This window comes from Palaemon carinicauda, chromosome 17 (genome assembly GCF_036898095.1).
Source record: "Palaemon carinicauda isolate YSFRI2023 chromosome 17, ASM3689809v2, whole genome shotgun sequence".
Classification (NCBI taxonomy): Eukaryota; Metazoa; Arthropoda; class Malacostraca; order Decapoda; family Palaemonidae; genus Palaemon; species Palaemon carinicauda.
In genome coordinates this window covers 93,493,156-93,517,384 of record NC_090741.1, presented here as the reverse complement: position 1 = coordinate 93,517,384, position 24,229 = coordinate 93,493,156, and positions in this window count along the sequence as shown.

Below are 24,229 nucleotides of genomic sequence, written 5' to 3'. Positions count from 1 at the left end.
GAGTGCAAATAGGACAATAACATTTTGGGCAAATCCTTTACTCACACTCCTCATTGTTCAACAGTGAAGCGAAATGAAGAACTTTATCTAAAGACCATGAAATGGGCTTTGGAGTTGCTGAAGGTCTGAGCCTAGCACAGGCTTTCGGAATGTTATTAAAAATCTCGTTAGCGAGGTCGACCTGGAAGGTATATAAAATGGGTCTTGTCAAAGCAGATTTACACGTTAAAATCGTGTTAGCTGCTAATCCTTGACCATGGAGGTGGATGAAGAAAGATAAGCAGAGGTCCGTCGAGATCTCTTACGGATTCTTTGCCTTGACAAAGGCCACCCATTTTTTCCAAGATGACTCATTTTGCCTTCTAGTAGATTTGCACTTATATTCCTCTAGGAAGTCTATACTGTCTTTCGAAATCCCGAAACGCTTTCTCACCGCTAGGGAGAGAAAATCATGAGCTGCAGGGTCCAGGTTTTCTGTAATGAAGCGCAGACAGTCGACTTCTGGACTCGCTGGGTCAGAACTGGATCTGGTAATGGTAGAAACTTCAGCTGTAGTTCCAATGCCAGGGGGAACCACATGCTGTTCGGCCACTTGTCAGCCACTATTGCCGCTACTCCCTTGAAGGATCTCAGTTTGTTGAGGACCCTCAACAGAAGGTTGTGAGGAGGGAACAGGTAAATCCTGGACCATCTGTTCCAGTCGAGTGACATCGCGTTCACTGCTTCCGCCAAGGGGTCCTCGTACGGGGACACGTAAAGGGGTAACTTCTTGTTGTCTTTCGTTGCAAAGAGGTCTATCTGCAGTTCTGGGACTTGACTCAAGATGAAGGAGAATGATCCTGCGTCTAGGGACCATTCCGACTCTATCGGTGTGAACCTGGATAGAACGTCCGCTGTCACATTGCGGACTCCTTGAAGGTGAACTGCCGACAGGTACAACTTCTTCTTTTCCGCCAGTAGAAAGATGGCCAACATCACCCGGTTGAGAGGTGGTGACCTCGATCCTAGTCGATTCAAGCATCTCACAATCACCTCGTCCAGCACCAACTTTATGTGGGTCGAGCGACGCGGGGAGACTTTCTTCAAGGTAAGGAGTACTGCCATAACCTCCAGAAAGTTTATGTGAAATGTCTTGAATAGATTGGACCAAGTCCCTTGGGCCTTCTTCCGATGAGAATGACCTCCCCACCCCTCCTTCGAGGCGTCTGTGTGAATAGTCAACGAGGGGGGAAGTGGCTGAAGAAGTACCGACTTCTTTAGTTGCCTGGCTTAGGACCAAGGCCTGAGAAAAGTACGTAGACGAAGCGGAACTGGTCTTCTCAGATCTCTTCGCGCGTTTGATGCATAATTTCTCCAAACTCCGGTTGCATCCTTTAGCTGTGCTCTTAGCACTGGGTCTGTCACTGAAGCAAACTGGAGAGAACCCAGCACCCTCTTCTGTTCGCGTCATGATATCCTTTCGGAATCCAGAAGTCTCTTGACAGAGCCAGCTATCTCCTTCCTCTTCTTCGCCGGGATGTAGAATTGGTGTGACACTAGGTCCCAGTGGATTCCCAACCACTGGAATTTTTGAGATGGAGAAAGTCGAGACTTTTTTCTGTTGATCTTGAAGCCTAGATACTCTAAGAACTGGATCACCTGCAGAGAAGCTTGCAAGCATTCCGTCTTGGATGCTGCCCACACCAGCCAGTCGTCCAGGTAGGCTACCACCTGGATTCCCTTTAGGCGTAATTGTTTGAGAGCTACGCTCGCAAGCTTCGTGAAGATCCTTGGGGCTATGTTTAGCCCGAATGGCATAGCTTTGAAAGCATAGAATCTTCGATGTAGCTAGGACCCTAGGTAGGGGGAGAGACGGCGATTGATTGGAAAGTGCTAATAGGCGTCTGACAAATCTATGGAGACGGTAAATGCCCTCTTGGGCAGTAAAGTCCTTATGTGTTGCAGTGTTAGCATCTTGAACTTGCAGTTCACTATGAACTTGTTAAGTGGCGACAAGTCCAGAATGACTTTGAGTTTTCTGAGTCCTTCTTGGGAACACAAAACAGCCTCCCTTGGAATTTGATGGACTTTACCCTTCGGATCACTTTTTTCTCCAACAGTTCTTGAATGTACTCCTCCAGAACGGGGGTGGAGTGTTGGAAAAATCGAGGGCACGGGGGTGGAGTGCTGTACCAGCTCCAACCTAGTCCATTCTTGAGTAGGCTGTGGGCCCAGGGATCGAAGGTCCACCGATCCCGAAAATTCTGAAGTCTCCTTCCTACTGGTATCACCTCACTTCGACTGCTGTCCTGAGGTCTTGCCTCCCTGACCGCGACCACCCCTGAATCCCCTCCCCCTTGATGGGCGCCTACACGAGCCTCTGGCTGCTCCTCTAGGCTTTGCTCGAAAGGTAGTTGACTGTCCTTCGAACGTTGGGTTAAATGCCTGGGACTGCGTCGACACGGCTTGGGGTACCCACTGGAATGTGGTCGGGGTTTGTGACACCATCTGGGGCACTGAAGGAATAGGCATTTGCTATTGCTGTTGCTGTCTGAATGGCTTGGCTAGCCGAGAGGGTAGCCTAGTCTTCCTCTTTGGTTGGGGACCCTCATCCGCGGAAGATTTTCTCTTGATAGATATGCCCCACTTCTGGAGAAGGTTTCTATTCTCCGTGGCAGCCTTATCTACAACCTCCTTGACCGATTCGCTAGGGAAAAGGTCTTTGCCCCAAATGTTGGAGGAGATTAGTTTCCTTGGCTCGTGTCTCACCGCAGCCGAGGCGAACACGAACTCCCTACAAGCTCTCCTCGCCTTGACGAAGCTGTAAATGTCCTTCATCACTGCGGCCAGATGAATCTTAGCCACTATCATGAACATCTCATGAACCTTGGGGTCGCTTGCCATTGTCTCAAGAGACATTGAGGCAGCCAGTCTTTTTTTCGTTTCGAGCTCCCTTCGCAAAAGAAAGTCAGACACCTTAGGGAGGTTCTCACCGAACTGACGTCCGGCAATGTCAGCCTCCAACTTCCCGACTGAGAAGGTCAGATGGACGTCCTTCCAGTCCTTGTGGTCCAAGGGTATGGCCAGAGACAAAGATTTACACTCCTCCAAGGAGGGGCATGGCTTGCCAGCCTCGACTGCTTTTAGCACAGCCGCAAACCCTTTCTGCATAAAGGGGAAGGCTCTAGCAGGAGAGGACACAAAGGAAGGGTGCTTCTTACTCAAAGCAGGAACCTTTGAGTTTGTGAAGCCCCTCTCTTTCATCGAGCACGATAGCAAAGCTTGAGCCTTAGCATAGTCCATAACTATGACCTCTTTCGGCTCTGTCTCCTCCTTTGAAGCTGGTTCGTTCCTCAGACGGATATAGCAGTTCGGATACGACCCCTTGCGGGGCCAGAATTCCACCTCCTCAAGGGGAACTGAGTCCATCTTCTCGGACATGATGATCTTTCCAGTCGTCATCGGCATGTGCTCAGCATACCTCCAAGGGCTAGCATCAGAGCACAAGGGAAGGTCTTTCATGCTGAGCCTCTTCTAAGGCCCACGTGATGCTGCAATTCTCCACATCTCCAGCTCCATTGCAGCCGCCTTCTCATTATTCTCCCTCTGCATCTGTTGGATCATTCCAACGATGAAGAAAAGGGTCTTTCCCAGCTCTTCTGGGAGAGCGGACGATGTTGAGGGAATAGGTTCAGACGCCTGAACCGGAGTAGCCGACATCTCGTCGGCCTCTTCCTCTTCAATGTCTGGAGCCTGATCTTCATCCTGGTCTTCTGCCAGAAGGTCCTCTTCCAGACGCCCGGACAACTCCGACATCCTGTCGTCCAACTGGATGTCCTGCAGGGCGACCGCGACTTCAGCATCCATAGGGATCTGAACTACCGGTATCTCCACTTGAGGCTGGGGAATTACTGCCTCAGCTGACGCTCTGGGGAAAGTTTAAGCCCTCATTTTTTCACTTGGAAGATAGGGCCAAGAGGTGTTCTTCTGGAAACCCCTTACCCAGGCACGAAGCTTTTCCCTTGCTACATCCCTTGACTCCGCCGTCCTAGGGGAGTCAAAAGCCTCAGCAATCAGGTTTGTGCACACGGTATATACCTTCAGGTCCCAATATCGGAGATCACCTTTGGAGACCGCGCATGCTGCGTGCCTCCTACACAAATCATGTCCGCATAAGTTCTTGCTGCGGACGTTGCAGAAGACGCTTCCACACTTTGGATGGGCCTCCTGTAAAGAGAAGAAATTTCCATGAGTATCAAGTGAAATACGTATCACTGGATATACATAGCTTTATAATTAAACGGGAAGGAAAGACACACACTTTTGATTCCCGCACAGTCAATTGCTGCAACCTTCCAGATAATAAAATTGTATGGTTAATGTATCTTAGAGCAACCAATGAAAAATTTCCAGAGGAAACAGGTGTAGCTCACACCTAAAGGATGATTTTAAAATACCGGATAGTAGACAAGAAAGAACTTACTTTCTTTATCTGTAAGGCAACACCAAGGGGCTGTGCAAGATAACACAGGAGTGTTAGAAAACACAGTGTTGTAACAATACTATACTATAGTTTTCTCCCTACAGTATATACTATACTGAAGAATACTGGTTATAGTATAGGAGGTAATGTGCCGGCCGGGAAGTCTTAACTAGATCTAAAGTATACTACTTAAGAGCTATAAGGCGGCAGAACGCTGGTTCAAATGCATGTGCCGGCCGGCGCCTGCAAGTGCCGGCTGGCAATACTGCCGGCCAGGAACTACACAAGGTAGCACCAGGCTGCCAGCCACCACTCGTAGCGACCGGCAGACAATGGCGTGATAATAGCCGGCCGGCAAAGGTATACAACCGATGCCGGCCGGCAGCAAAAGAACCACAGAACTCCGACTGCCCGGCTGCCGGTCACTTAGGCAGGCGGCTAGGGTACAACACTAGAAGAAAACAGAATGGATGCCGGGATAAGAGACTGTACTACCTCATAGCCCGGCAACACGAAAGAGTGCACATAAGGAAGGGGAGAATATATTTTCAGGCTTCCTGACCAATGCCATCTGGCTCTACAGACAAACATGGATGAGGGACCAAGAGAGGTCCGGGGAGCACTCAAAGCAGAAGACCTTTGCCGGCCGGCACTCTCTGCCGTCTGGCAAGGGACTAAGTCAACTCCACATCCTAACCTATGCTAGGTACGGATGTAGAATGACGGACAGTAATGTAATGGCTAGGCCATTACAGAGGAAAGAGGGGGAAAGGATGAAGAGGGTCCTATCAACCTTGCTTTAGTAATGAATCACCCGCAGCCAAGAAAACTCATCTTAGCCTAAGGGAGATCCGAGGAGGGAGTCCAGCAATACTTGCCAACCCCCGCAGGACCAAAGCACGGGAGGTGTTGCTATTCCCAGAAAAAGGATCCTATCCTCGACACCGAGAACAGCAACACTGGACTAGTCTGCTAGATCACAAGAAGAAGGAATCATCTCATACAGAAACCTTCGAAAGTGACCTAAGGAGGCTAAGCCTCCTATGTCTGTGTCAGTCTAGCAAGGGAGTCTCAACCACAAGCCAGACATAACAGACTCAGACTAAGAACTCTGATGTTCTGCCCCCTCTCTGAAACCAGCCTTACTGGAAACAGGAAGGAACAGCAACACCCTAATATAGTTGTATCGAAAATTAATTCAGATACACCACTAGAGTTAAGACCAAGGATTAAACAGAGGGAAAGGGATTGCACACCTTCTCCGAAGAGAAGAGAGCAACCGGGGAGTGTGAGAAAGTATACTAAGGCCCCAGAGGCAACTTAGCCTAGGCGCCAAGAGAATCGATTACCTAAATCACCGAAACTCACACGTATACTATCTTGGAAGAAATCAATATAGTCTTAAATGTATAAAACTGCCTAAAGCTTCAATAAAATTTTTAAAACACTCGGAAATCTAAATATCATGCAGGAAAGTACAAGGGCCAAGTGACTAGGCTACAAGGTCTAGCGTAGGCCAGAATCGGCGAATCCTTCGCCAAGACAAACAATACTAAAAGCATCATATAAAGAAATCCTAAGTAACGCTAAACAGCTAAAATTATTAAAGCAAACAGCCGGGAACGTCGCTCTGGCTAATTAAATAACTCATACCTAGCGAGCGACAGCGTCCAGGACGCGTCCGGTACGCAACAGCTCATGTAACAAAGATATTACTATTAATCACTTTGAAAATTACCAAGAGCCTACATTTATACATAAAAGAAATAATACTCAACTTATCAGAAGCAGGAGAAGTTGGAGAAAGCATAATTAATTGATTAAATCCAAGAATTGCGAGAAACACAGGAAAAAACACCGAGTTGTTGAGCTACGCAAAAAGGAATACAGATAGCGGCGTGGGCGGCGCAATGCACGCTTACGAAACGGGACAGGAGAGATACCTTGCGAGCGGCTCTCCTTTTCTTTCTCGTTTTCATTTTCTTGCCAATTGACCCCTTCGAAGTGTTATCTCTGTTCGGGGTGCAGATTGCCATGTGGCTTGTCAAGAATACGTCCTTAGATATCCCTGGTTTTTTTATTAGGGATATTCGCTCCAGGAGTTAGAATTCTGGGTACCTTAAGGTAAATTCTCTTGGAATATCGCCGTAGTTGTATATATATATATATATATATATATATATATATATATATATATATATATATATATATATATATATATATATATATATATATATATATATATATATATATATATATATATATATATATATATATATATATATATATATATATATATATATATGTATGTGTGTGTGTATATATATATATATATATATATATATATATATATAGTATAAATAGGATGGAGAAAAGCCAGCGTAGCATCATATATTTATTTTCCAAATTTTCGAGACTTTGGGTCTCATCATCAGGGCTGTAAAATATACAAAATATACAAATTAAAAGAGACTCAGTATTGATATTAATATAAAAAGAACAACGTAAAAGTTAAATATAATCATTTAAAAAATGAAAGGAAAAAAAGGAAAAATTATATACATATATAAAATCAAAAAGTGAAGAATGCTCAAAGTACCTAACATTATGGAGCTAAAAAACTGAGTGACGTTGTCTGGTTTGGGAAGGAGGACGTCAACTATGCTATATATAGAATTGTGGAAGAAGTCTGACCATTTAGTGGGGGCACAAGCTGTTTAATTGCCAACGACTCCAAAACAGAGAGAGAATAGTCATTGGGCGCTTGGGTGACAATACGAAAATCCTTATATGAAAATGATGTTTTACATTTATTACAATGTTCACGTATATTGGAAAATTCTTTAGTTTTCAAAGTACATCCCGTACGGTGACTGACTCCGAGATGAGAATCGATTCTGACCTTGAGCAGTCTTTTGGTGGCTCCCACGTATTTCCCGATCTTACATTTCGGGCAAGTAAAGCAATATACCACCAAAGACCGCATCAAAGTCGGAAGTTTATCTTTGTGGGAGAACAAAGAACCCAGAGTTTTAGGATTTTTTTCTATTAACTTAAGGTTCACTGCCGGAAAAGTTTTTTGAATGACATTTTGTATTTGCACCTTAAATGTGTTAGAATGAATTAAAGGTATAGAGGCATATATTAATAATTTAGGCACGTTCGGTGCAAGTTGACGTGGCTGAGATTTATCATTTAAAAAGTTATTGACATATTTCAAGATTAAGGCTGGAGGATACGAATTGTTTTTAAAAAACTTTAGTAAAAATTGGATTTCACTATGGAAGTTATGCCAGTTGGAAGATAACGTATAAGCACGGTGTAACAGCGTGGAAATACTATTTAATTTAAAAATCTTGGAACAACTGCTATAATAGTTTGTACCTTGACCTGTGAACGTCTTTTTTCTAAAGACGCTTGTATTAAAACCATGTTCTGTCCTTGTAATTAAAACATCTAAAAAAGCAAGTTGGTTGTCTTGTTCATGCTCAATTGAGAAATCTATATTAGGATGTAGGCCATTGATATATTGCAAGAAGGCTTCAGCTGCTTCTTTAGACCTAAATAGAGCAATAGTGTCATCCACATATCGCTTATAAAAGAGAGGGCGATATGATAGGGGACACCCATCCAGCATCTGTTCCTCGTAAGAGCACATAAAAGCGTTAGCCATAACTGGGCCAAGTGGTGACCCCATCGAAACACCATCAACTTGTTTAAAAACGTTATTGTTAAAAATAAAGTGAGTGTCCTGCACTGCAATTTCTAGAAGTTTCTTAAAATTATCCTTATTAAAACCATGATATAAAATATTTTCCTCGTAAAAAATCTTATCTAAAATGATGTCAACCGTCGCCTGCAACGGTATGTTCGTAAAAAGAGATGCGACATCCAAACTCACCATATATAAGTCAATATCCTGTGGTAGAATATCAGGTACAAGGTTAGCAGAATTGAGTAAAACGTATTCATTATTTGCAAATGGCTGTAGCAATGGTACCAAGAATTTTGCTATCTTGTAATTTGGGGTATTGTATGCCGCCAAAATTGGTCGTAAAGGAACACTATCTTTATGAATTTTAGGAAGTCCATATAGCACACCATAGGATGAACCTGAACAAAATAATTCTTGGTAAGTGTTTTCAGTTATAATATTTTGATCTTTGAGACTTTTGAGTAATCTATTGATTTTATCCTCCACCTTAAATATAGGTTGATATGTTGGAACACCTATTTCAACAAATTTAGTTGTATCTTTAAGAATATCATCCATTTTCTGTACATAGTCATTTTTGTTTATTATCACCGTGCCTCTTCCCTTATCCGGTCTGGTTATGACAATGTCTGGGTTATTGGATAAGGTTTTAAGTAACATATAATCATCTTTACGAAAGAAAGGAAACCAGTTATTACATAATTTAGAGAAAGTTTTGTGAGCAATACTTTGCAAGTCTCTCTGCAAACCGGGTAAGTCACCTGGGAGTTGTAATGACCGAAGTCGTCCAAAAAGGATTTCTAGTGGCAGATAAAAATTACTAAAACTTGGTTTAAAATTTGGTAAACAAAAATCAAGGCCCAAAGACAAGATAAATTCTTCTCTCTTAGATAAAACATAGTTAGAATAATTAAAAACAGTGGTTTTGGAGTCTACGAATTTTGGAATCTGGATACCTAAACGTTCTAGTTTTCTAAAATGAGTATTTTGAACATTTTCTGAATAAGAGTTAACAGTTTTGGTAAGTACATGTTTTACATAAAGAAAGTCGATAAATGATACAGTATTTTCTATGATATTATACAGAGATTTTGATGTATCCTTATGTTTAGTAATAAGCTTTTCCTTGTGTCTGATCTCGATATCCAAAAGTTGTCGAGTGGCCTCATAGTAGAACTGGGAGTGATAAAGTGTAGTGCGGTAGACTTTAAACTTGACGAAATTGGGAGTGATATTGTTAAGTCTGCAGTATTGGAGGAAATCCAAATCGAGTTGTGCCTTCAGACCTCTTCTTAGTGAAGTCTCCAAATGTCGATAGGTACGAAGAGTCTGCTGCCCAAATTTAGTCCTCAAATATGCAGGAAGGTTGGGGCATCTGGAACGCCGTAGATTTAGTATAAATAGGATGGAGAAAAGCCAGCGTAGCATCATATATTTATTTTCCAAATTTTCGAGACTTTGGGTCTCATCATCAGGGCTGTAAAATATACAAAATATACAAATTAAAAGAGACTCAGTATTGATATTAATATAAAAAGAACAACGTAAAAGTTAAATATAATCATTTAAAAAATGAAAGGAAAAAAAGGAAAAATTATATACATATATAAAATCAAAAAGTGAAGAATGCTCAAAGTACCTAACATTATGGAGCTAAAAAACTGAGTGACGTTGTCTGGTTTGGGAAGGAGGACGTCAACTATGCTATATATAGAATTGTGGAAGAAGTCTGACCATTTAGTGGGGGCACAAGCTGTTTAATTGCCAACGACTCCAAAACAGAGAGAGAATAGTCATTGGGCGCTTGGGTGACAATACGAAAATCCTTATATGAAAATGATGTTTTACATTTATTACAATGTTCACGTATATTGGAAAATTCTTTAGTTTTCAAAGTACATCCCGTACGGTGACTGACTCCGAGATGAGAATCGATTCTGACCTTGAGCAGTCTTTTGGTGGCTCCCACGTATTTCCCGATCTTACATTTCGGGCAAGTAAAGCAATATACCACCAAAGACCGCATCAAAGTCGGAAGTTTATCTTTGTGGGAGAACAAAGAACCCAGAGTTTTAGGATTTTTTTCTATTAACTTAAGGTTCACTGCCGGAAAAGTTTTTTGAATGACATTTTGTATTTGCACCTTAAATGTGTTAGAATGAATTAAAGGTATAGAGGCATATATTAATAATTTAGGCACGTTCGGTGCAAGTTGACGTGGCTGAGATTTATCATTTAAAAAGTTATTGACATATTTCAAGATTAAGGCTGGAGGATACGAATTGTTTTTAAAAAACTTTAGTAAAAATTGGATTTCACTATGGAAGTTATGCCAGTTGGAAGATAACGTATAAGCACGGTGTAACAGCGTGGAAATACTATTTAATTTAAAAATCTTGGAACAACTGCTATAATAGTTTGTACCTTGACCTGTGAACGTCTTTTTTCTAAAGACGCTTGTATTAAAACCATGTTCTGTCCTTGTAATTAAAACATCTAAAAAAGCAAGTTGGTTGTCTTGTTCATGCTCAATTGAGAAATTTATATTAGGATGTAGGCCATTGATATATTGCAAGAAGGCTTCAGCTGCTTCTTTAGACCTAAATAGAGCAATAGTGTCATCCACATATCGCTTATAAAAGAGAGGGCGATATGATAGGGGACACCCATCCAGCATCTGTTCCTCGAAAGAGCACATAAAAGCGTTAGCCATAACTGGGCCAAGTGGTGACCCCATCGAAACACCATCAACTTGTTTAAAAACGTTATTGTTAAAAATAAAGTGAGTGTCCTGCACTACAATTTCTAGAAGTTTCTTAAAATTATCCTTATTAAAACCATGATATAAAATATTTTCCTCGTAAAAAATCTTATCTAAAATGATGTCAACCGTCGCCTGCAACGGTATGTTCGTAAAAAGAGATGCGACATCCAAACTCACCATATATAAGTCAATATCCTGTGGTAGAATATCAGGTACAAGGTTAGCAGAATTGAGTAAAACGTATTCATTATTTGCAAATGGCTGTAGCAATGGTACCAAGAATTTTGCTATCTTGTAATTTGGGGTATTGTATGCCGCCAAAATTGGTCGTAAAGGAACACTATCTTTATGAATTTTAGGAAGTCCATATAGCACACCATAGGATGAACCTGAACAAAATAATTCTTGGTAAGTGTTTTCAGTTATAATATTTTGATCTTTGAGACTTTTGAGTAATCTATTGATTTTATCCTCCACCTTAAATATAGGTTGATATGTTGGAACACCTATTTCAACAAATTTAGTTGTATCTTTAAGAATATCATCCATTTTCTGTACATAGTCATTTTTGTTTATTATCACCGTGCCTCTTCCCTTATCCGGTCTGGTTATGACAATGTCTGGGTTATTGGATAAGGTTTTAAGTAACATATAATCATCTTTACGAAAGAAAGGAAACCAGTTATTACATAATTTAGAGAAAGTTTTGTGAGCAATACTTTGCAAGTCTCTCTGCAAACCGGGTAAGTCACCTGGGAGTTGTAATGACCGAAGTCGTCCAAAAAGGATTTCTAGTGGCAGATAAAAATTACTAAAACTTGGTTTAAAATTTGGTAAACAAAAATCAAGGCCCAAAGACAAGATAAATTCTTCTCTCTTAGATAAAACATAGTTAGAATAATTAAAAACAGTGGTTTTGGAGTCTACGAATTTTGGAATCTGGATACCTAAACGTTCTAGTTTTCTAAAATGAGTATTTTGAACATTTTCTGAATAAGAGTTAACAGTTTTGGTAAGTACATGTTTTACATAAAGAAAGTCGATAAATGATACAGTATTTTCTATGATATTATACAGAGATTTTGATGTATCCTTATGTTTAGTAATAAGCTTTTCCTAGTGTCTGATCTCGATATCCAAAAGTTGTCGAGTGGCCTCATAGTAGAACTGGGAGTGATAAAGTGTAGTGCGGTAGACTTTAAACTTGACGAAATTGGGAGTGATATTGTTAAGTCTGCAGTATTGGAGGAAATCCAAATCGAGTTGTGCCTTCAGACCTCTTCTTAGTGAAGTCTCCAAATGTCGATAGGTACGAAGAGTCTGCTGCCCAAATTTAGTCCTCAAATATGCAGGAAGGTTGGGGCATCTGGAACGCCGTAGATTTAGTATAAATAGGATGGAGAAAAGCCAGCGTAGCATCATATATTTATTTTCCAAATTTTCGAGACTTTGGGTCTCATCATCAGGGCTGTAAAATATACAAAATATACAAATTAAAAGAGACTCAGTATTGATATTAATATAAAAAGAACAACGTAAAAGTTAAATATAATCATTTAAAAAATGAAAGGAAAAAAAGGAAAAATTATATACATATATAAAATCAAAAAGTGAAGAATGCTCAAAGTACCTAACATTATGGAGCTAAAAAACTGAGTGACGTTGTCTGGTTTGGGAAGGAGGACGTCAACTATGCTATATATAGAATTGTGGAAGAAGTCTGACCATTTAGTGGGGGCACAAGCTGTTTAATTGCCAACGACTCCAAAACAGAGAGAGAATAGTCATTGGGCGCTTGGGTGACAATACGAAAATCCTTATATGAAAATGATGTTTTACATTTATTACAATGTTCACGTATATTGGAAAATTCTTTAGTTTTCAAAGTACATCCCGTACGGTGACTGACTCCGAGATGAGAATCGATTCTGACCTTGAGCAGTCTTTTGGTGGCTCCCACGTATTTCCCGATCTTACATTTCGGGCAAGTAAAGCAATATACCACCAAAGACCGCATCAAAGTCGGAAGTTTATCTTTGTGGGAGAACAAAGAACCCAGAGTTTTAGGATTTTTTTCTATTAACTTAAGGTTCACTGCCGGAAAAGTTTTTTGAATGACATTTTGTATTTGCACCTTAAATGTGTTAGAATGAATTAAAGGTATAGAGGCATATATTAATAATTTAGGCACGTTCGGTGCAAGTTGACGTGGCTGAGATTTATCATTTAAAAAGTTATTGACATATTTCAAGATTAAGGCTGGAGGATACGAATTGTTTTTAAAAAACTTTAGTAAAAATTGGATTTCACTATGGAAGTTATGCCAGTTGGAAGATAACGTATAAGCACGGTGTAACAGCGTGGAAATACTATTTAATTTAAAAATCTTGGAACAACTGCTATAATAGTTTGTACCTTGACCTGTGAACGTCTTTTTTCTAAAGACGCTTGTATTAAAACCATGTTCTGTCCTTGTAATTAAAACATCTAAAAAAGCAAGTTGGTTGTCTTGTTCATGCTCAATTGAGAAATTTATATTAGGATGTAGGCCATTGATATATTGCAAGAAGGCTTCAGCTGCTTCTTTAGACCTAAATAGAGCAATAGTGTCATCCACATATCGCTTATAAAAGAGAGGGCGATATGATAGGGGACACCCATCCAGCATCTGTTCCTCGAAAGAGCACATAAAAGCGTTAGCCATAACTGGGCCAAGTGGTGACCCCATCGAAACACCATCAACTTGTTTAAAAACGTTATTGTTAAAAATAAAGTGAGTGTCCTGCACTACAATTTCTAGAAGTTTCTTAAAATTATCCTTATTAAAACCATGATATAAAATATTTTCCTCGTAAAAAATCTTATCTAAAATGATGTCAACCGTCGCCTGCAACGGTATGTTCGTAAAAAGAGATGCGACATCCAAACTCACCATATATAAGTCAATATCCTGTGGTAGAATATCAGGTACAAGGTTAGCAGAATTGAGTAAAACGTATTCATTATTTGCAAATGGCTGTAGCAATGGTACCAAGAATTTTGCTATCTTGTAATTTGGGGTATTGTATGCCGCCAAAATTGGTCGTAAAGGAACACCATCTTTATGAATTTTAGGAAGTCCATATAGCACACCATAGGATGAACCTGAACAAAATAATTCTTGGTAAGTGTTTTCAGTTATAATATTTTGATCTTTGAGACTTTTGAGTAATCTATTGATTTTATCCTCCACCTTAAATATAGGTTGATATGTTGGAACACCTATTTCAACAAATTTAGTTGTATCTTTAAGAATATCATCCATTTTCTGTACATAGTCATTTTTGTTTATTATCACCGTGCCTCTTCCCTTATCCGGTCTGGTTATGACAATGTCTGGGTTATTGGATAAGGTTTTAAGTAACATATAATCATCTTTACGAAAGAAAGGAAACCAGTTATTACATAATTTAGAGAAAGTTTTGTGAGCAATACTTTGCAAGTCTCTCTGCAAACCGGGTAAGTCACCTGGGAGTTGTAACGACCGAAGTCGTCCAAAAAGGATTTCTAGTGGCAAATAAAAATTACTAAAACTTGGTTTAAAATTTGGTAAACAAAAATCAAGGCCCAAAGACAAGATAAATTCTTCTCTCTTAGATAAAACATAGTTAGAATAATTAAAAACAGTGGTTTTGGAGTCTACGAATTTTGGAATCTGGATACCTAAACGTTCTAGTTTTCTAAAATGAGTATTTTGAACATTTTCTGAATAAGAGTTAACAGTTTTGGTAAGTACATGTTTTACATAAAGAAAGTCGATAAATGATACAGTATTTTCTATGATATTATACAGAGATTTTGATGTATCCTTATGTTTAGTAATAAGCTTTTCCTTGTGTCTGATCTCGATATCCAAAAGTTGTCGAGTGGCCTCATAGTAGAACTGGGAGTGATAAAGTGTAGTGCGGTAGACTTTAAACTTGACGAAATTGGGAGTGATATTGTTAAGTCTGCAGTATTGGAGGAAATCCAAATCGAGTTGTGCCTTCAGACCTCTTCTTAGTGAAGTCTCCAAATGTCGATAGGTACGAAGAGTCTGCTGCCCAAATTTAGTCCTCAAATATGCAGGAAGGTTGGGGCATCTGGAACGCCGTAGATTTAGTATAAATAGGATGGAGAAAAGCCAGCGTAGCATCATATATTTATTTTCCAAATTTTCGAGACTTTGGGTCTCATCATCAGGGCTGTAAAATATACAAAATATACAAATTAAAAGAGACTCAGTATTGATATTAATATAAAAAGAACAACGTAAAAGTTAAATATAATCATTTAAAAAATGAAAGGAAAAAAAGGAAAAATTATATACATATATAAAATCAAAAAGTGAAGAATGCTCAAAGTACCTAACATTATGGAGCTAAAAAACTGAGTGACGTTGTCTGGTTTGGGAAGGAGGACGTCAACTATGCTATATATAGAATTGTGGAAGAAGTCTGACCATTTAGTGGGGGCACAAGCTGTTTAATTGCCAACGACTCCAAAACAGAGAGAGAATAGTCATTGGGCGCTTGGGTGACAATACGAAAATCCTTATATGAAAATGATGTTTTACATTTATTACAATGTTCACGTATATTGGAAAATTCTTTAGTTTTCAAAGTACATCCCGTACGGTGACTGACTCCGAGATGAGAATCGATTCTGACCTTGAGCAGTCTTTTGGTGGCTCCCACGTATTTCCCGATCTTACATTTCGGGCAAGTAAAGCAATATACCACCAAAGACCGCATCAAAGTCGGAAGTTTATCTTTGTGGGAGAACAAAGAACCCAGAGTTTTAGGATTTTTTTCTATTAACTTAAGGTTCACTGCCGGAAAAGTTTTTTGAATGACATTTTGTATTTGCACCTTAAATGTGTTAGAATGAATTAAAGGTATAGAGGCATATATTAATAATTTAGGCACGTTCGGTGCAAGTTGACGTGGCTGAGATTTATCATTTAAAAAGTTATTGACATATTTCAAGATTAAGGCTGGAGGATACGAATTGTTTTTAAAAAACTTTAGTAAAAATTGGATTTCACTATGGAAGTTATGCCAGTTGGAAGATAACGTATAAGCACGGTGTAACAGCGTGGAAATACTATTTAATTTAAAAATCTTGGAACAACTGCTATAATAGTTTGTACCTTGACCTGTGAACGTCTTTTTTCTAAAGACGCTTGTATTAAAACCATGTTCTGTCCTTGTAATTAAAACATCTAAAAAAGCAAGTTGGTTGTCTTGTTCATGCTCAATTGAGAAATTTATATTAGGATGTAGGCCATTGATATATTGCAAGAAGGCTTCAGCTGCTTCTTTAGACCTAAATAGAGCAATAGTGTCATCCACATATCGCTTATAAAAGAGAGGGCGATATGATAGGGGACACCCATCCAGCATCTGTTCCTCGAAAGAGCACATAAAAGCGTTAGCCATAACTGGGCCAAGTGGTGACCCCATCGAAACACCATCAACTTGTTTAAAAACGTTATTGTTAAAAATAAAGTGAGTGTCCTGCACTACAATTTCTAGAAGTTTCTTAAAATTATCCTTATTAAAACCATGATATAAAATATTTTCCTCGTAAAAAATCTTATCTAAAATGATGTCAACCGTCGCCTGCAACGGTATGTTCGTAAAAAGAGATGCGACATCCAAACTCACCATATATAAGTCAATATCCTGTGGTAGAATATCAGGTACAAGGTTAGCAGAATTGAGTAAAACGTATTCATTATTTGCAAATGGCTGTAGCAATGGTACCAAGAATTTTGCTATCTTGTAATTTGGGGTATTGTATGCCGCCAAAATTGGTCGTAAAGGAACACCATCTTTATGAATTTTAGGAAGTCCATATAGCACACCATAGGATGAACCTGAACAAAATAATTCTTGGTAAGTGTTTTCAGTTATAATATTTTGATCTTTGAGACTTTTGAGTAATCTATTGATTTTATCCTCCACCTTAAATATAGGTTGATATGTTGGAACACCTATTTCAACAAATTTAGTTGTATCTTTAAGAATATCATCCATTTTCTGTACATAGTCATTTTTGTTTATTATCACCGTGCCTCTTCCCTTATCCGGTCTGGTTATGACAATGTCTGGGTTATTGGATAAGGTTTTAAGTAACATATAATCATCTTTACGAAAAAAAGGAAACCAGTTATTACATAATTTAGAGAAAGTTTTGTGAGCAATACTTTGCAAGTCTCTCTGCAAACCGGGTAAGTCACCTGGGAGTTGTAACGACCGAAGTCGTCCAAAAAGGATTTCTAGTGGCAAATAAAAATTACTAAAACTTGGTTTAAAATTTGGTAAACAAAAATCAAGGCCCAAAGACAAGATAAATTCTTCTCTCTTAGATAAAACATAGTTAGAATAATTAAAAACAGTGGTTTTGGAGTCTACGAATTTTGGAATCTGGATACCTAAACGTTCTAGTTTTCTAAAATGAGTATTTTGAACATTTTCTGAATAAGAGTTAACAGTTTTGGTAAGTACATGTTTTACATAAAGAAAGTCGATAAATGATACAGTATTTTCTATGATATTATACAGAGATTTTGATGTATCCTTATGTTTAGTAATAAGCTTTTCCTTGTGTCTGATCTCGATATCCAAAAGTTGTCGAGTGGCCTCATAGTAGAACTGGGAGTGATAAAGTGTAGTGCGGTAGACTTTAAACTTGACGAAATTGGGAGTGATATTGTTAAGTCTGCAGTATTGGAGGAAATCCAAATCGAGTTGTGCCTTCAGACCTCTTCTTAGTGAAGTCTCCAAATGTCGATAGGTACGAAGAGTCTGCTGCCCAAATTTAGTCCTCAAATATGCAGGAAGGTTGGGGCATCTGGAACGCCGTAGATTTAGTATAAATAGGATGGAGAAAAGCCAGCGTAGCATCATATATTTATTTTCCAAATTTTCGAGACTTTGGGTCTCATCATCAGGGCTGTAAAATATACAAAATATACAAATTAAAAGAGACTCAGTATTGATATTAATATAAAAAGAACAACGTAAAAGTTAAATATAATCATTTAAAAAATGAAAGGAAAAAAAGGAAAAATTATATACATATATAAAATCAAAAAGTGAAGAATGCTCAAAGTACCTAACATTATGGAGCTAAAAAACTGAGTGACGTTGTCTGGTTTGGGAAGGAGGACGTCAACTATGCTATATATAGAATTGTGGAAGAAGTCTGACCATTTAGTGGGGGCACAAGCTGTTTAATTGCCAACGACTCCAAAACAGAGAGAGAATAGTCATTGGGCGCTTGGGTGACAATACGAAAATCCTTATATGAAAATGATGTTTTACATTTATTACAATGTTCACGTATATTGGAAAATTCTTTAGTTTTCAAAGTACATCCCGTACGGTGACTGACTCCGAGATGAGAATCGATTCTGACCTTGAGCAGTCTTTTGGTGGCTCCCACGTATTTCCCGATCTTACATTTCGGGCAAGTAAAGCAATATACCACCAAAGACCGCATCAAAGTCGGAAGTTTATCTTTGTGGGAGAACAAAGAACCCAGAGTTTTAGGATTTTTTTCTATTAACTTAAGGTTCACTGCCGGAAAAGTTTTTTGAATGACATTTTGTATTTGCACCTTAAATGTGTTAGAATGAATTAAAGGTATAGAGGCATATATTAATAATTTAGGCACGTTCGGTGCAAGTTGACGTGGCTGAGATTTATCATTTAAAAAGTTATTGACATATTTCAAGATTAAGGCTGGAGGATACGAATTGTTTTTAAAAAACTTTAGTAAAAATTGGATTTCACTATGGAAGTTATGCCAGTTGGAAGATAACGTATAAGCACGGTGTAACAGCGTGGAAATACTATTTAATTTAAAAATCTTGGAACAACTGCTATAATAGTTTGTACCTTGACCTGTGAACGTCTTTTTTCTAAAGACGCTTGTATTAAAACCATGTTCTGTCCTTGTAATTAAAACATCTAAAAAAGCAAGTTGGTTGTCTTGTTCATGCTCAATTGAGAAATTTATATTAGGATGTAGGCCATTGATATATTGCAAGAAGGCTTCAGCTGCTTCTTTAGACCTAAATAGAGCAATAGTGTCATCCACATATCGCTTATAAAAGAGAGGGCGATATGATAGGGGACACCCATCCAGCATCTGTTCCTCGAAAGAGCACATAAAAGCGTTAGCCATAACTGGGCCAAGTGGTGACCCCATCGAAACACCATCAACTTGTTTAAAAACGTTATTGTTAAAAATAAAGTGAGTGTCCTGCACTACAATTTCTAGAAGTTTCTTAAAATTATCCTTATTAAAACCATGATATAAAATATTTTCCTCGTAAAAAATCTTATCTAAAATGATGTCAACCGTCGCCTGCAACGGTATGTTCGTAAAAAGAGATGCGACATCCAAACTCACCATATATAAGTCAATATCCTGTGGTAGAATATCAGGTACAAGGTTAGCAGAATTGAGTAAAACGTATTCATTATTTGCAAATGGCTGTAGCAATGGTACCAAGAATTTTGCTATCTTGTAATTTGGGGTATTGTATGCCGCCAAAATTGGTCGTAAAGGAACACCATCTTTATGAATTTTAGGAAGTCCATATAGCACACCATAGGATGAACCTGAACAAAATAATTCTTGGTAAGTGTTTTCAGTTATAATATTTTGATCTTTGAGACTTTTGAGTAATCTATTGATTTTATCCTCCACCTTAAATATAGGTTGATATGTTGGAACACCTATTTCAACAAATTTAGTTGTATCTTTAAGAATATCATCCATTTTCTGTACATAGTCATTTTTGTTTATTATCACCGTGCCTCTTCCCTTATCCGGTCTGGTTATGACAATGTCTGGGTTATTGGATAAGGTTTTAAGTAACATATAATCATCTTTACGAAAAAAAGGAAACCAGTTATTACATAATTTAGAGAAAGTTTTGTGAGCAATACTTTGCAAGTCTCTCTGCAAACCGGGTAAGTCACCTGGGAGTTGTAACGACCGAAGTCGTCCAAAAAGGATTTCTAGTGGCAAATAAAAATTACTAAAACTTGGTTTAAAATTTGGTAAACAAAAATCAAGGCCCAAAGACAAGATAAATTCTTCTCTCTTAGATAAAACATAGTTAGAATAATTAAAAACAGTGGTTTTGGAGTCTACGAATTTTGGAATCTGGATACCTAAACGTTCTAGTTTTCTAAAATGAGTATTTTGAACATTTTCTGAATAAGAGTTAACAGTTTTGGTAAGTACATGTTTTACATAAAGAAAGTCGATAAATGATACAGTATTTTCTATGATATTATACAGAGATTTTGATGTATCCTTATGTTTAGTAATAAGCTTTTCCTTGTGTCTGATCTCGATATCCAAAAGTTGTCGAGTGGCCTCATAGTAGAACTGGGAGTGATAAAGTGTAGTGCGGTAGACTTTAAACTTGACGAAATTGGGAGTGATATTGTTAAGTCTGCAGTATTGGAGGAAATCCAAATCGAGTTGTGCCTTCAGACCTCTTCTTAGTGAAGTCTCCAAATGTCGATAGGTACGAAGAGTCTGCTGCCCAAATTTAGTCCTCAAATATGCAGGAAGGTTGGGGCATCTGGAACGCCGTAGATTTAGTATAAATAGGATGGAGAAAAGCCAGCGTAGCATCATATATTTATTTTCCAAATTTTCGAGACTTTGGGTCTCATCATCAGGGCTGTAAAATATACAAAATATACAAATTAAAAGAGACTCAGTATTGATATTAATATAAAAAGAACAACGTAAAAGTTAAATATAATCATTTAAAAAATGAAAGGAAAAAAAGGAAAAATTATATACATATATAAAATCAAAAAGTGAAGAATGCTCAAAGTACCTAACATTATGGAGCTAAAAAACTGAGTGACGTTGTCTGGTTTGGGAAGGAGGACGTCAACTATGCTATATATAGAATTGTGGAAGAAGTCTGACCATTTAGTGGGGGCACAAGCTGTTTAATTGCCAACGACTCCAAAACAGAGAGAGAATAGTCATTGGGCGCTTGGGTGACAATACGAAAATCCTTATATGAAAATGATGTTTTACATTTATTACAATGTTCACGTATATTGGAAAATTCTTTAGTTTTCAAAGTACATCCCGTACGGTGACTGACTCCGAGATGAGAATCGATTCTGACCTTGAGCAGTCTTTTGGTGGCTCCCACGTATTTCCCGATCTTACATTTCGGGCAAGTAAAGCAATATACCACCAAAGACCGCATCAAAGTCGGAAGTTTATCTTTGTGGGAGAACAAAGAACCCAGAGTTTTAGGATTTTTTTCTATTAACTTAAGGTTCACTGCCGGAAAAGTTTTTTGAATGACATTTTGTATTTGCACCTTAAATGTGTTAGAATGAATTAAAGGTATAGAGGCATATATTCATAATTTAGGCACGTTCGGTGCAAGTTGACGTGGCTGAGATTTATCATTTAAAAAGTTATTGACATATTTCAAGATTAAGGCTGGAGGATACGAATTGTTTTTAAAAAACTTTAGTAAAAATTGGATTTCACTATGGAAGTTATGCCAGTTGGAAGATAACGTATAAGCACGGTGTAACAGCGTGGAAATACTATTTAATTTAAAAATCTTGGAACAACTGCTATAATAGTTTGTACCTTGACCTGTGAACGTCTTTTTTCTAAAGACGCTTGTATTAAAACCATGTTCTGTCCTTGTAATTAAAACATCTAAAAAAGCAAGTTGGTTGTCTTGTTCATGCTCAATTGAGAAATTTATATTAGGATGTAGGCCATTGATATATTGCAAGAAGGCTTCAGCTGCTTCTTTAGACCTAAATAGAGCAATAGTGTCATCCACATATCGCTTATAAAAGAGAGGGCGATATGATAGGGGACACCCATCCAGCATCTGTTCCTCGAAAGAGCACATAAAAGCGTTAGCCATAACTGGGCCAAGTGGTGACCCCATCGAAACACCATCAACTTGTTTAAAAACGTTATTGTTAAAAATAAAGTGAGTGTCCTGCACTGCAATTTCTAGAAGTTTCTTAAAATTATCCTTATTAAAACCATGATATAAAATATTTTCCTCGTAAAAAATCTTATCTAAAATGATGTCAACCGTCGCCTGCAACGGTATGTTCGTAAAAAGAGATGCGACATCCAAACTCACCATATATAAGTCAATATCCTGTGGTAGAATATCAGGTACAAGGTTAGCAGAATTGAGTAAAACGTATTCATTATTTGCAAATGGCTGTAGCAATGGTACCAAGAATTTTGCTATCTTGTAATTTGGGGTATTGTATGCCGCCAAAATTGGTCGTAAAGGAACACCATCTTTATGAATTTTAGGAAGTCCATATAGCACACCATAGGATGAACCTGAACAAAATAATTCTTGGTAAGTGTTTTCAGTTATAATATTTTGATCTTTGAGACTTTTGAGTAATCTATTGATTTTATCCTCCACCTTAAATATAGGTTGATATGTTGGAACACCTATTTCAACAAATTTAGTTGTATCTTTAAGAATATCATCCATTTTCTGTACATAGTCATTTTTGTTTATTATCACCGTGCCTCTTCCCTTATCCGGTCTGGTTATGACAATGTCTGGGTTATTGGATAAGGTTTTAAGTAACATATAATCATCTTTACGAAAAAAAGGAAACCAGTTATTACATAATTTAGAGAAAGTTTTGTGAGCAATACTTTGCAAGTCTCTCTGCAAACCGGGTAAGTCACCTGGGAGTTGTAACGACCGAAGTCGTCCAAAAAGGATTTCTAGTGGCAAATAAAAATTACTAAAACTTGGTTTAAAATTTGGTAAACAAAAATCAAGGCCCAAAGACAAGATAAATTCTTCTCTCTTAGATAAAACATAGTTAGAATAATTAAAAACAGTGGTTTTGGAGTCTACGAATTTTGGAATCTGGATACCTAAACGTTCTAGTTTTCTAAAATGAGTATTTTGAACATTTTCTGAATAAGAGTTAACAGTTTTGGTAAGTACATGTTTTACATAAAGAAAGTCGATAAATGATACAGTATTTTCTATGATATTATACAGAGATTTTGATGTATCCTTATGTTTAGTAATAAGCTTTTCCTTGTGTCTGATCTCGATATCCAAAAGTTGTCGAGTGGCCTCATAGTAGAACTGGGAGTGATAAAGTGTAGTGCGGTAGACTTTAAACTTGACGAAATTGGGAGTGATATTGTTAAGTCTGCAGTATTGGAGGAAATCCAAATCGAGTTGTGCCTTCAGACCTCTTCTTAGTGAAGTCTCCAAATGTCGATAGGTACGAAGAGTCTGCTGCCCAAATTTAGTCCTCAAATATGCAGGAAGGTTGGGGCATCTGGAACGCCGTAGATTTAGTATAAATAGGATGGAGAAAAGCCAGCGTAGCATCATATATTTATTTTCCAAATTTTCGAGACTTTGGGTCTCATCATCAGGGCTGTAAAATATACAAAATATACAAATTAAAAGAGACTCAGTATTGATATTAATATAAAAAGAACAACGTAAAAGTTAAATATAATCATTTAAAAAATGAAAGGAAAAAAAGGAAAAATTATATACATATATAAAATCAAAAAGTGAAGAATGCTCAAAGTACCTAACATTATGGAGCTAAAAAACTGAGTGACGTTGTCTGGTTTGGGAAGGAGGACGTCAACTATGCTATATATAGAATTGTGGAAGAAGTCTGACCATTTAGTGGGGGCACAAGCTGTTTAATTGCCAACGACTCCAAAACAGAGAGAGAATAGTCATTGGGCGCTTGGGTGACAATACGAAAATCCTTATATGAAAATGATGTTTTACATTTATTACAATGTTCACGTATATTGGAAAATTCTTTAGTTTTCAAAGTACATCCCGTACGGTGACTGACTCCGAGATGAGAATCGATTCTGACCTTGAGCAGTCTTTTGGTGGCTCCCACGTATTTCCCGATCTTACATTTCGGGCAAGTAAAGCAATATACCACCAAAGACCGCATCAAAGTCGGAAGTTTATCTTTGTGGGAGAACAAAGAACCCAGAGTTTTAGGATTTTTTTCTATTAACTTAAGGTTCACTGCCGGAAAAGTTTTTTGAATGACATTTTGTATTTGCACCTTAAATGTGTTAGAATGAATTAAAGGTATAGAGGCATATATTCATAATTTAGGCACGTTCGGTGCAAGTTGACGTGGCTGAGATTTATCATTTAAAAAGTTATTGACATATTTCAAGATTAAGGCTGGAGGAT